Source organism: Trichosurus vulpecula, chromosome 3 (genome assembly GCF_011100635.1).
Source record: "Trichosurus vulpecula isolate mTriVul1 chromosome 3, mTriVul1.pri, whole genome shotgun sequence".
Taxonomy (NCBI): Eukaryota; Metazoa; Chordata; class Mammalia; order Diprotodontia; family Phalangeridae; genus Trichosurus; species Trichosurus vulpecula.
The window spans coordinates 182,248,481-182,258,702 of NC_050575.1; the positions used below are offsets into that span (position 1 = coordinate 182,248,481).

Here is a 10,222-nt window from a genome sequence, read left to right on the forward strand (position 1 = left end):
GCTTCCATGATAAGCAGCAAGCCAGGGAGAAAGTCAATTTCTCTCTCTCTCTCTCTCTCTCTCTCTCTCTCTCTCTCTCTCTTTCTCTCTCCTGGGACAGTCGGACAGCATTTAAGGACAACATCTTCATACCAAGTGCAGAGCATTACTTTAGATTTCACATCAACTTTAAAGCTACTAATTCCAGTAACAGCAAGTCTGCCCCCTACTTTGTTGGTGGTGACAAAAAAAATTAATCTGAGGAAATGCAGAGAGAAAATCATTTGGTGGGGCTTTAGATTTAGAATAACCTCTGCCTGAAAAACTCTCAGAATACTGGAGTTCAGGCTCCTGTTTATGGCATGTTGGCTAATATTTTCCAGGCTGCCTTGAGTATCCCCTCATCTAGAGAACATTAGCGCTTAGGATATAGAATGTATTTTTTAAAAGAAGCAAAAATGGTGATACTTAAAAGTATGGTTTGTACTGTGACTAGTACACAGATAGACTGTGGTTGAGTCTTAGATAGTGACTTTGGGGATTGTGGGTGTTGGATTCCCTAATCACTTCCTTTGAGTGAATGGCAAGTGTGACATTAAGTGGCACAACTCATTTGTGTCTTTGCCAGGGTGAAAAGCAATCATGTCTGAAAATCTAAACAAGTATACCATGCTCTGGATTTTGAAAGTCTTTGACTCCCCCCCCCTCTCCCCCCTCTCTCTCTCTCTCTCTCTCCTCTTCTTCCCTTATGTTTGACTCTACATTCTACATTTCTCCCACTGGTTGTAGAAATCACCCCACTCTGATGATGTCTAGACTCCTGCAGGCTAAAGGCAGGGTGAGGGTGGGGGGAGATGGGGAAGAAAAGCACAGAAACCTGCAAGCCCCCAAGATCTAGAACTTGACCTGGGCCCCTGCAAACACCAGAAGCGGACAACGGGCTTTCTTCTGGTGTTGCCTTTCCAAGCGCCTGCCGCAGTCAGCACGTTGAATATTTAATGTCCTGATGAGCATTTCCACCTGCTGACACAGGCAAAGTGACAGAACAATACAGCCCCTGGAACACGGTCATCAATTGACTCCCCAGTCAGTCTGCCATGTCAGGCATTCCAAAAACAAAATCTGTCTGTCTCTTTCTCCCTTGAACACAGGTCACCCTGCTCCCATGAGAGAGATGCCCTACCGGAAATACATACTTCTTTACATTCCATAGCTTAGCACGTTCATATGGGCATATAAAGTAGTATGTTTCTCAAGCAGGTAGTTTTCAATATGCGCATTTATATGTTTGAAGAGGAAGATAGCACTGCTTTGGAATTCAAACCCCATGTGTGCTGAGTGGCGGCTTGGTTTAATGTTGCTGAGTTACTGCCCCATTTCCATGACATCTTCCTCAAAGCCTCCTGCTACACACACACACACACACACACACACACACACCTCTTTTCTATGACTCATCTCCGATAACCCACAGTTGTTCTCTCACTTTTCTTTTTTTCTGATATATGTCTGTGTCTCTCTGTGTCCCTATATATACATATACATAGTCATGAGAAATAAGAAGGTGATGCCTTTGACAGAAGTCTGAGAAATCCAGCAGTTTGTTCATTTTGTAACTAATTCTCATGTAAAAAGGATGAGACACATGACAAAACCTCTCATTTCCCCCTGAAAAGTACATATATTTCGCACTAAAACTTTTAACCGCACAGAATATACATGTGAAATACATGTAGACCATAGCACATTCTCTCCATGCCCACCCCACCCCACCCTCACTCCCACATTAACAATTAGAAGGACTAAGAATAAAGGTTTGGAAGAAAAGACCTAGAAACTCCAGAAAATCACAATTTTTTCTTTTCCTCAGATGAGGACTTAGTAAAAAGAGAAAAATAAACAAAGACTAGTCCTTTCCCCTTTCCTGCAACGCTTAGCACTCGCCCATCTAGAATTCCAATGTCCAGTTTACAACTTAGACAACAACACCAAGCTGCCTCCTTCTCATACTGAGGTTAGAAAACTCTTCTGTTAAAGACAAAGGATTCATTCAGCAATTGACTGGGACTGAGGAGAAAGAGGGTATTAAAAAGGCAGCTAGATATTGTAAATAGTAGCTCTTACCTAGTAAGTCCAGGATTTCCTCTGCCTCCCAAAGAGAAGAGCCCCAGAAAGAGAATGTCTTGACTTTCTTTCTTTCAGTGTTAGGAAAAAGCCATCCAGTTGAACGAACTCTGTAGCAGCTGAGGTTGTGGTTTACCTGACACATTGTCAAATCGAAGGTTCATAGGGACAACTGGAAACCTGGATATGTGAGCTTAGGCCAGAGTAGAAGTCAAGGAGTTACTCCTCAAGCACTCGTGTGTGCTTGTGTGCACCCACCCATCTGTGCCTTTCTTCTCTCTGTACCTCCCTTCCCTCTCCCTCCCCCCACCTCTCTCTCTCTCTCTCTCTCTCTCTCTCTCTCTCTCATCTCTCATCCCTCCTCCTCCTCTTTCCCTCTCCTCCCCTCCTCTCTCTCCTCTCTCCTCTCCTCTCTCTCTCTCTCTCTCTCTCTCATCTCTCATCCCCTCCTCCTCCTCTTTCCCTCTCCTCCTTCCCCTCCTCTCTCTCTCTCTCTCTCTCTCTCTCTCTCTCTCTCTCCCCCCCCACCCTTCTTCTTCATCCCTCCTGCTTTGCCCCTTTTCACTCATTGCCTCCTGACCCCTCTGAGCTCTAAAGCTCTTCTAACAATGTGGCCCCAGTGCCCCACTGAAAATGATGATCATACTGAATAGAAGACTATTATGGGCAGGATTTAGGCGCCCAGCAAACCAAGAGGTCATTTGGGGCGCTTCCTGCTCATTCAGCATTGCTGTAATAGTATGCTCGGACTGTCCACTCACCTGCTCCGTTTGCCTACTACCCCAGCCCGAGCCCTCCAGATCAATACCAATTTACAGGCAAATGCAGAATGGCTGCCTTAGTGTTAATGAATTTTACCGTTTCTCACAGTCTTCTAATGAACCCTTTAAAGAGGGTTTAAGTAAACTTAGCAAGTGGTAAACTAAGCACTTTGGAATACTTAATTATATCGATGGGTTTTCCCCTGCATTTTAAAATTTCTCTGTGAGCAAAGAAGGAAATGTTGCCCCCATTCTCCATCATCATCTATAAGCTCTGACAAAGCCAAATAAAAAATAAAAGAGGAAGGGGGGGGTGGAATCTAAGAGAGATCTGGGCAAGCTTCCATTTCCATCCCCAAGCTTAGTTCCTGACCAAGCCGGAAAGTAACTAGACCCCAAGTAAATCTGGTACCTAGGAGTTTATTGAGCAGAATAAAGAAGAAAACTGTGAAGTGTGTGATAACACTTAAACCCCAAAGGGATTCAAATACTTATCACCCTCTCTGCTCATTGCATCAAGTCCGATTAGCTCTTTGAGGGGTGAGAGGATGGGGAGAGGAAGAACTGGGTGAAGACCAGGAAGCCCTGTCCAAAGAATCATTTAACAACAGAAAGTATGGCTGCATTTGGGGGAGAAAGGGTGAAACATTAGGAACAGGGACTAGGTTGGGGATTTGGGGGCTGTACTCTGAAAACAACTAGACAAAAGCAAGAATCCAGTGTAGCTGGGCTTCCTTCGCTTTAATTAGAGGAAAATTCAATAAGGGAATTAGAAATGTTTTGAAGGTCAAGGAATCTAACCTAATTGTCACTCCACTAGAATTACTCCACCCAGTGTGGATAACTACTCTTCTCCTATACTGCTCATACATACCTAGGATCCCTAGATGGCAAATACATCTTTTCCAACACCACCACCTCCAGTGAGGAGATTATTGCTTAAGAAGGCTACTTTGTAAAATGCCACCCCTCTCCCCAATACACAGATATCTCAGTAGAATAGGCTGCCAGGCTGTGGTCCCTGCAAAGTCTTTTCACTGGTGTGTGAAATGGATAGGGTGGACTTTTCAAGTACCTGGGGATGATCTAAGATGAGTAGGTCAGAGTTTTACACAAGAAGGAGATGAAGGAGTGGATTATGGCTCTGAAAGGTGCCCCCACCTCCCATTAAAAAAGGAAAGAGCCATTTGGCAGAATGGAATAGAGAAAAGACCTGCTGCCCCATTTACATTTAGGCACTGTTATTTATCATTTTCACCCAGTCAAGGATAAAAAAGGGCAACTTAAACAGCATGTTCCTGTTACCCAACTTTTCCTCCTGCATCTCCAATGATTTAGCTGAGACCCTTGCATAATAATGTGAGCTGAAGTCTAGGTGAGAAAGAATCCTCAATGTTCAGCGTCTCCTGACAGATGAGAAGTGTGCGCAAGCTGAGGGGCGAAGGAGGGCAGGGAGCCAACGAGGGTGGAGAAGGCAGACTAGGCAAGGGGGAAAGAAAGTAAGGGTAAGAAATAGTAGTGAGCAGATGTTTTCCCAGCTCTAGATTTCTCCTGTGCCCTCAACCCCTGACCTGCATATTGACAAGGGTTAGTTATGAATGTCCCCTGGGCAGCTGAAACTTTGGAAAGATAAGACTAAGCAGGAGAAAATCCCCCAATCTATAAGGGGAAACCTGAAGTTTCAGCAGGATGCCCACATGAACCTTTTGGTTGTTCTCAAACTAAACCTAGTTCTTTTTGGAAACAAAGTTCCAACTCCTGAAATAAAAGGTGCACCAAGCTGTCTCCCAGCCGGTAATCCAAAGGACCAATAAACCCAAGAATTACAATGTCCTTTAAATTGCACAAGGCTGCTTGGACTATAAATACTCACTGAAAAAATATACTACATTCTGTGTATGTGGGAGTCATGCTAAGTCAAAGAGACACCCTGTATAAATCAAACCTATCTGGTTCAGAGTATGTGAATAAGTGTGTGTGCGCGAATGTGGCACACACACATTTCCCTACATGGGTGTGCTTGTACATACACCAGCATATTGAAAACCTACACCGCACAACACATGAGCTTTGCATACTTGAAGCTTGGGGAATCTAGGCTGATATAGATAAGGCAGGCTTAGGAGACTGAGGCCCATTCCTGTCTTCAGAAATAGCTATAGCCTCTGTGCAGTGGGGTATCCCCTGCCTTTACTATTCCTTAAAGTCAAACTGTGACCCCTTCTTCCAGATCTGATGTAGCTCCTCCAGGCAGTCTCACATTGGTTACAAATCTCTCTGCTCATCGGCATTACAATGGTTAAGGACCGCAGTACCAGGAATGTTGCAAGTTGGGCTGTAAGTTGGAGCCACGTTCCTGTTCTAGCACTGGGTGGAATTGCCAGAGCTCGGAGCCCGTTAATCATACTCTCCCCTGACCACCGCCCCCTCCTCCACCATCACCCCCGCTATGACAACCCCAAACATCCCTCCAGCTGTCACTAGCCTGCACTTCTAAACCAGGGAACACAGACTGCCAGCAGCCTTACAAAATGATTGTGTGTCAAAGTTCTTACATTTGAGTTTAAAGCATTCGAGCTATTGCTGGCTCTGCAGTTTTTAAAATGCAGAGGATACCGCACGGCAAAGAGAAAACTCCTAACCCACCCCATAGGAAGACACACACACACACACACACACACACACACACACACACACACACACACACAAACATGCTGCCCCCAGGGCAGTGAGGCATATAAGCATACATAGACAAACATATACTTCCAACCCCTGTCCCCCTCCCCAATCCCAGGCAAGTTTGCTGGAACCCGTAAGTCTTGCCTGAGCAGGTAAGTGTTAAAAAAGAAAAAAAGAAAAGAAAAAAGAAAGGAAGAAAGGGAAAAAAGAAAAAGAAAGAAAGAAAAGAACCGAGCTAAGCTGGTGCCATTAGAGGAAAGAGAGAGAAAGACGTACCAGTGAGGAGATTCTGTTGCAGCAGGGGAGCCTCCAGAGCGCTAGCTGAATCAGCTTTAAAGAGTTAGGGATGCATGGAGGAGGGTCATGGCATCGCAAGGTAATAACGCGTTGGATGCTGCAGCCATCGGCTTCCTCCTATAGGCAACCTCTAATGCAGGGGGGGAAAGAGAGCAGGCCCAGGGATGGCATTAGTCCTCACTTGGAGAGAGGGGGGAAAACACATACACACGAAAGAAGAACAAGCAAACAAACCCTCAGTCTCTTCCCCTAACACGCACACTCCCTTCCCCCACATGCCCCTCTATATCCCCTCCTCTCCCCCTCCCCTCCCACCAGACACCACCACCACTCAGCCCTCCTGCTGCAGCGCAGACTTAGCAAAGGGAGGGAGCTCTTTAAAGCTTACTACTGAGAGAGAGAGAGAGAGAGAGAGAGAGAGAGAGAGAGAGAGAGAGAGAGAGAGAGAGAGAGAGAACAAGAGGGAGAGAGAGAGGGAGAAAGCAGGAGGGAGGAAAGGGAACAGACAGGAGGAGCGGAAAGCAGGAGTTAAGGAGAAGCAACCTTGCGTGCTGGGATTACCGCACACCTTGATGTATAAGGGCTGTGCCTGCAGAAGTCTCCCCTCACCCTCTCCTCCTTCTCCCCCCTACCCCGTCCTCCCCCCCCACCCAGAGAGGGTCACCATGAGGTAGAGGTCAGGTTGAAACAAAAGAGTATCGCCTGCCCGCATGCTCACACACAAATGGGGGGGGAGGGGAGAGGGGGATGCTTCCTGGTAGGAAGAGGGAAGATTGGGGGGTTTAGGGGGAACCTCTGATCAGAAACCAAGTTCACCTTTCTAGTGCTTATATACCCGGCTAAGCATCTGAAACATGCAGTCCCAGCCAAGTGGCTCCTTCTCATGCCATTCCCTCCCTGACCATATTTAGTCAACCATGGGAAAAAATAGACTGTCAGCTGCGGACAGCCGAACAGGGAGTGCTGGGAGTTCAATCGCTTCTCTCAGCTCATTGACTACTAGTCCTGCAGAGCCCTGAGTCTGCCCCCCTTCCCCACCCCACCCCGCCTTGCTCTCCCCTACTCTCCCCACTGCTATTTTTAGACGGGCCAAATAAAGAGGCATCTAGGCTTACAGGCCTGGGCTGTCCCAGGCCTTCACCAGGCCCCTACTATGTATGGTCAGTGAGAGACAGCCGGGAGATATCGACAGAAAAGTGTGTCGATTTTGGGAGAACTGTCCTGTGAAAGGCCCCCATTTGCCCCTCCCCCATCTGCTGGGAATGCTATCAGAGAGGAGAAGAAGGATGTTGAAAGACTATTGATTTTTATCATTGGGAGCCAACAGGCTGTGAGCCAAGTGTGTCCCACTAAGGGGGTTTCCTATCTAGCACTTCTCTGACTCTTGATGCCAACTTTGATGCCCCTCCTCCCATCCCATTCTCCTTATGCTAAGTTCACGATCAACATGGACCAGGTGCCAAACAGATCTCTTTCTTCCCTTTGCCTTTGGGGATTCTGGGGTCAAGAAAATGAGAGTCAGTTGTTACTTTCTGGGTTTGCTGAGTGATCTGGTAAATGAAGATACCAGGTCACCTTGGTGACCAAAAATAATAAATTTGCTGAGGCCCATGTATAATGAAAAGATGCATTTACTTGCTTACCAAGCCCCAAATCTGTGCTGCTCATTAGGCTAATGATCTTTTCCCCTAATGTGTTTCACAGGGCTAAGTTGTATAATTGGGATCACACCAGCCGGCACACATCCCACCATCTATTCAGGCTCTTGATGTCCAGATCTGATGCCCATGTTTAGTTCAGTCTATATACAACTCTCAATTCATTCTCCCATAGTCCAAAGGAATGGAAGAGAAACACACGCATGGGTAACCATCAAATCATTTCTACTTTAAATGTCTTTTTAAAAATAAATAGATAAACCTTATAGTCACAGCTTTTCTTACACTTAATTTTTCAGTTTTAGTGGCAAGTGGATGGTCTAAAGCAGAGGTGCCAAAGACACTGCCTGCAGTACTCCCAAGAGAGAACCAGATTAAAATGTAACTGGGAAATATTTAACAAAAGAAATAAAATTGTAATAAAACTTAAATAATATTAATATGTAATTTAATAAGTCAATGTGCAGCCTACAGGGATTCTTGCGAATGGTTTACTGGTCGCTATTTCTATCTGAGTTTTAAACTACTGGTGTAAGATATTTTCTGTGTGTTTTATCTCAGAGAACTTCTTTCCCCTCTGTGATAAGGTTTATTTGCTGAAATGTACTCTGATTTTTTCCAAATATATTTTAAGACGTTTAATGATAGTATTCACGGGGAAGTCTTATTATAAAAAAATTCATTTTTTGTCCTGAGAATTTTGCAATAAAATACCTTTACATACAAAAAAGATATTTTCTGTGTTGCTGGAAAAAAGGGTCTTCTTTGAATTTTAATGCTCTAAGTAATCAGTTAATGGGTGGGAGAAAGGGTTTCCTGCTATTAAAACCTAGAGTAGTGTATCTGGAAATATTTTTGAAAAGGAAACAATAGCATGAATAATTATGGGGCTGGTTTTAGGGGGTGTTTTTCAGGTTCAATATCCTGATTTTCCTTTGCCCAAGTTAACAACCAAAAGACACTAAGTAGAAATAATAGGATACCTAGATTCAATCTGACCCACATTTTAAAGACCTACTATGTACAAGGCATTGTGCCGGGCAGTGGGGCTACAAATTAAAAAATTAAGCAGTCTCTTTTCTCAAGGAGCATGTTAGGTTACTAGTAGAGACAACAAGAGGAAATAATTTTTAGTTGCGTTTCTACAAAACCCTATACTGGGCATAGGATGATAAGACATAGTTCCTACCCTCAAAGAGCTTTCAGTGTAATGGGGGAAATAAGACACCAACACAGAGAAGTATAATACACCCTATTACATGATAAATGCATGGCAGGGGTTATAAACCTTGGAGAATGATAGGATCAGATCAAAGGTTAGGATCAGAAATAACTGAACTCAGTGTTTGATAAACCTAAGAACATTAACTATTTGGGAGAGTACACTGTATTAGAATAGAGCTGCTAGCAAAACTAGAAAGAAGTTTGGCAGAAAGTAGAGCAGCATATTACACCACACACCAAAATAACTTCCAAATGTGTATGCGACCTAAACATAAAAGGCCACATCATTAAAAAAAAAAAAAGAAAAAAGACAGAAGAAAATGTCAAGAGATCTTTCATGGCTATAAAGGACTAATTTTTTTGTTATTATGAGGAGTAATATTTTCTTATACAAAGAGTAGAAAAATAGAATTGTAAATGACATCATGACTCCTTTTATGTATTCTCTTTTAAAATGCATAATTTTTATTTCCCCTAAATTACATATTAAAACAATTTTTATTTTTTTTTAAAGTTTTGAGTTCTAAATTCTGAACCCTCCCTTCCTCCTTCCCCTGTCCCTTCCCTGATATGGTCAAATGATTTATTGATACCCTTTTCTTTTTCTTCTTTTTTTCAGCAGCACTATAACTACTGCCCCTACTTTCCCTCTATAACTCTCCTCCCACCAAAATATTAAAGATCTCCCTTGTTAAAAAAATTAGTATATTAAGCAATGCAAATTCATATGTCTCATTCTGTACTTCTAGTCCATCGGCTGTCTGCCAAGAGATGAAAAATATGATCGTCATCAGTGTTCTAGAGTTGTTATTGGTCATTACATTAATAATAGTCCTTAAGTCTTTCACAATTGTTTTCTTATCAAACTATGCAATCATTATATAACTCATTGTATAAATTGTCTCCTCTTCTGTTCAGTTCATTCTAGGACAGTTCATATAATATGTATGTATAAACATATATACATATATGTGTGTGTATAAAATTCTTTGACCATTCATCTAGTGGGAAATGGCTTGTGTTCTTATAAAATACAGCCAGGTCATGATTAGTGCAAATAATACAGTCTCTAAAGTGGTTACATGTATTCAAATTCACATTATTTGAAGTTATAATTATATAAAATTTGTTGATTGGTTATAATCCAATGGAAATATGTAGTGAGAGTTCAAATTATGTCACCTTTTCAGGGAGCTCATTATTCACATTAATGGGACCTAGCTGTATTTGAATAAATGCCCTATGTATCTTGGATATCAGATCTTTATTAGAGAAATTTGATGCAAAGATTTTTTCTCGGTTAAATATTTCCTTTATAACTCCATTAATTTTTATAAAATCAAAATTGTTCATTTTCTCTGCTGTGATCACCTATATCTCTTATTTGGTCAAGAACTTTTTAAAGGATGAAGTTTTAATAAGTGACAAAGTTTATCATAAAAAAGAAAAATAAGCAGTTTCAAGAAAGTTAAAAATTATAAACATTTTCACAAGAACAAA

At 42.7% G+C, this 10,222-nt stretch overlaps 1 long non-coding RNA gene across 1 annotated transcript; it reads right to left on the reverse strand.

Annotated features, from left to right (window-relative positions):
* Positions 1-2,109: 2,109 nt before the first annotated feature.
* LOC118840869 lies at positions 2,110-6,592 on the reverse strand. The gene is made up of 3 exons (XR_005009827.1): positions 6,409-6,592; positions 5,820-5,970; positions 2,110-2,296 (listed from the first exon to the last, which is right to left on the reverse strand). It is a non-coding gene; the product is annotated as an uncharacterized LOC118840869 (long non-coding RNA).
* Positions 6,593-10,222: the final 3,630 nt, after the last annotated feature.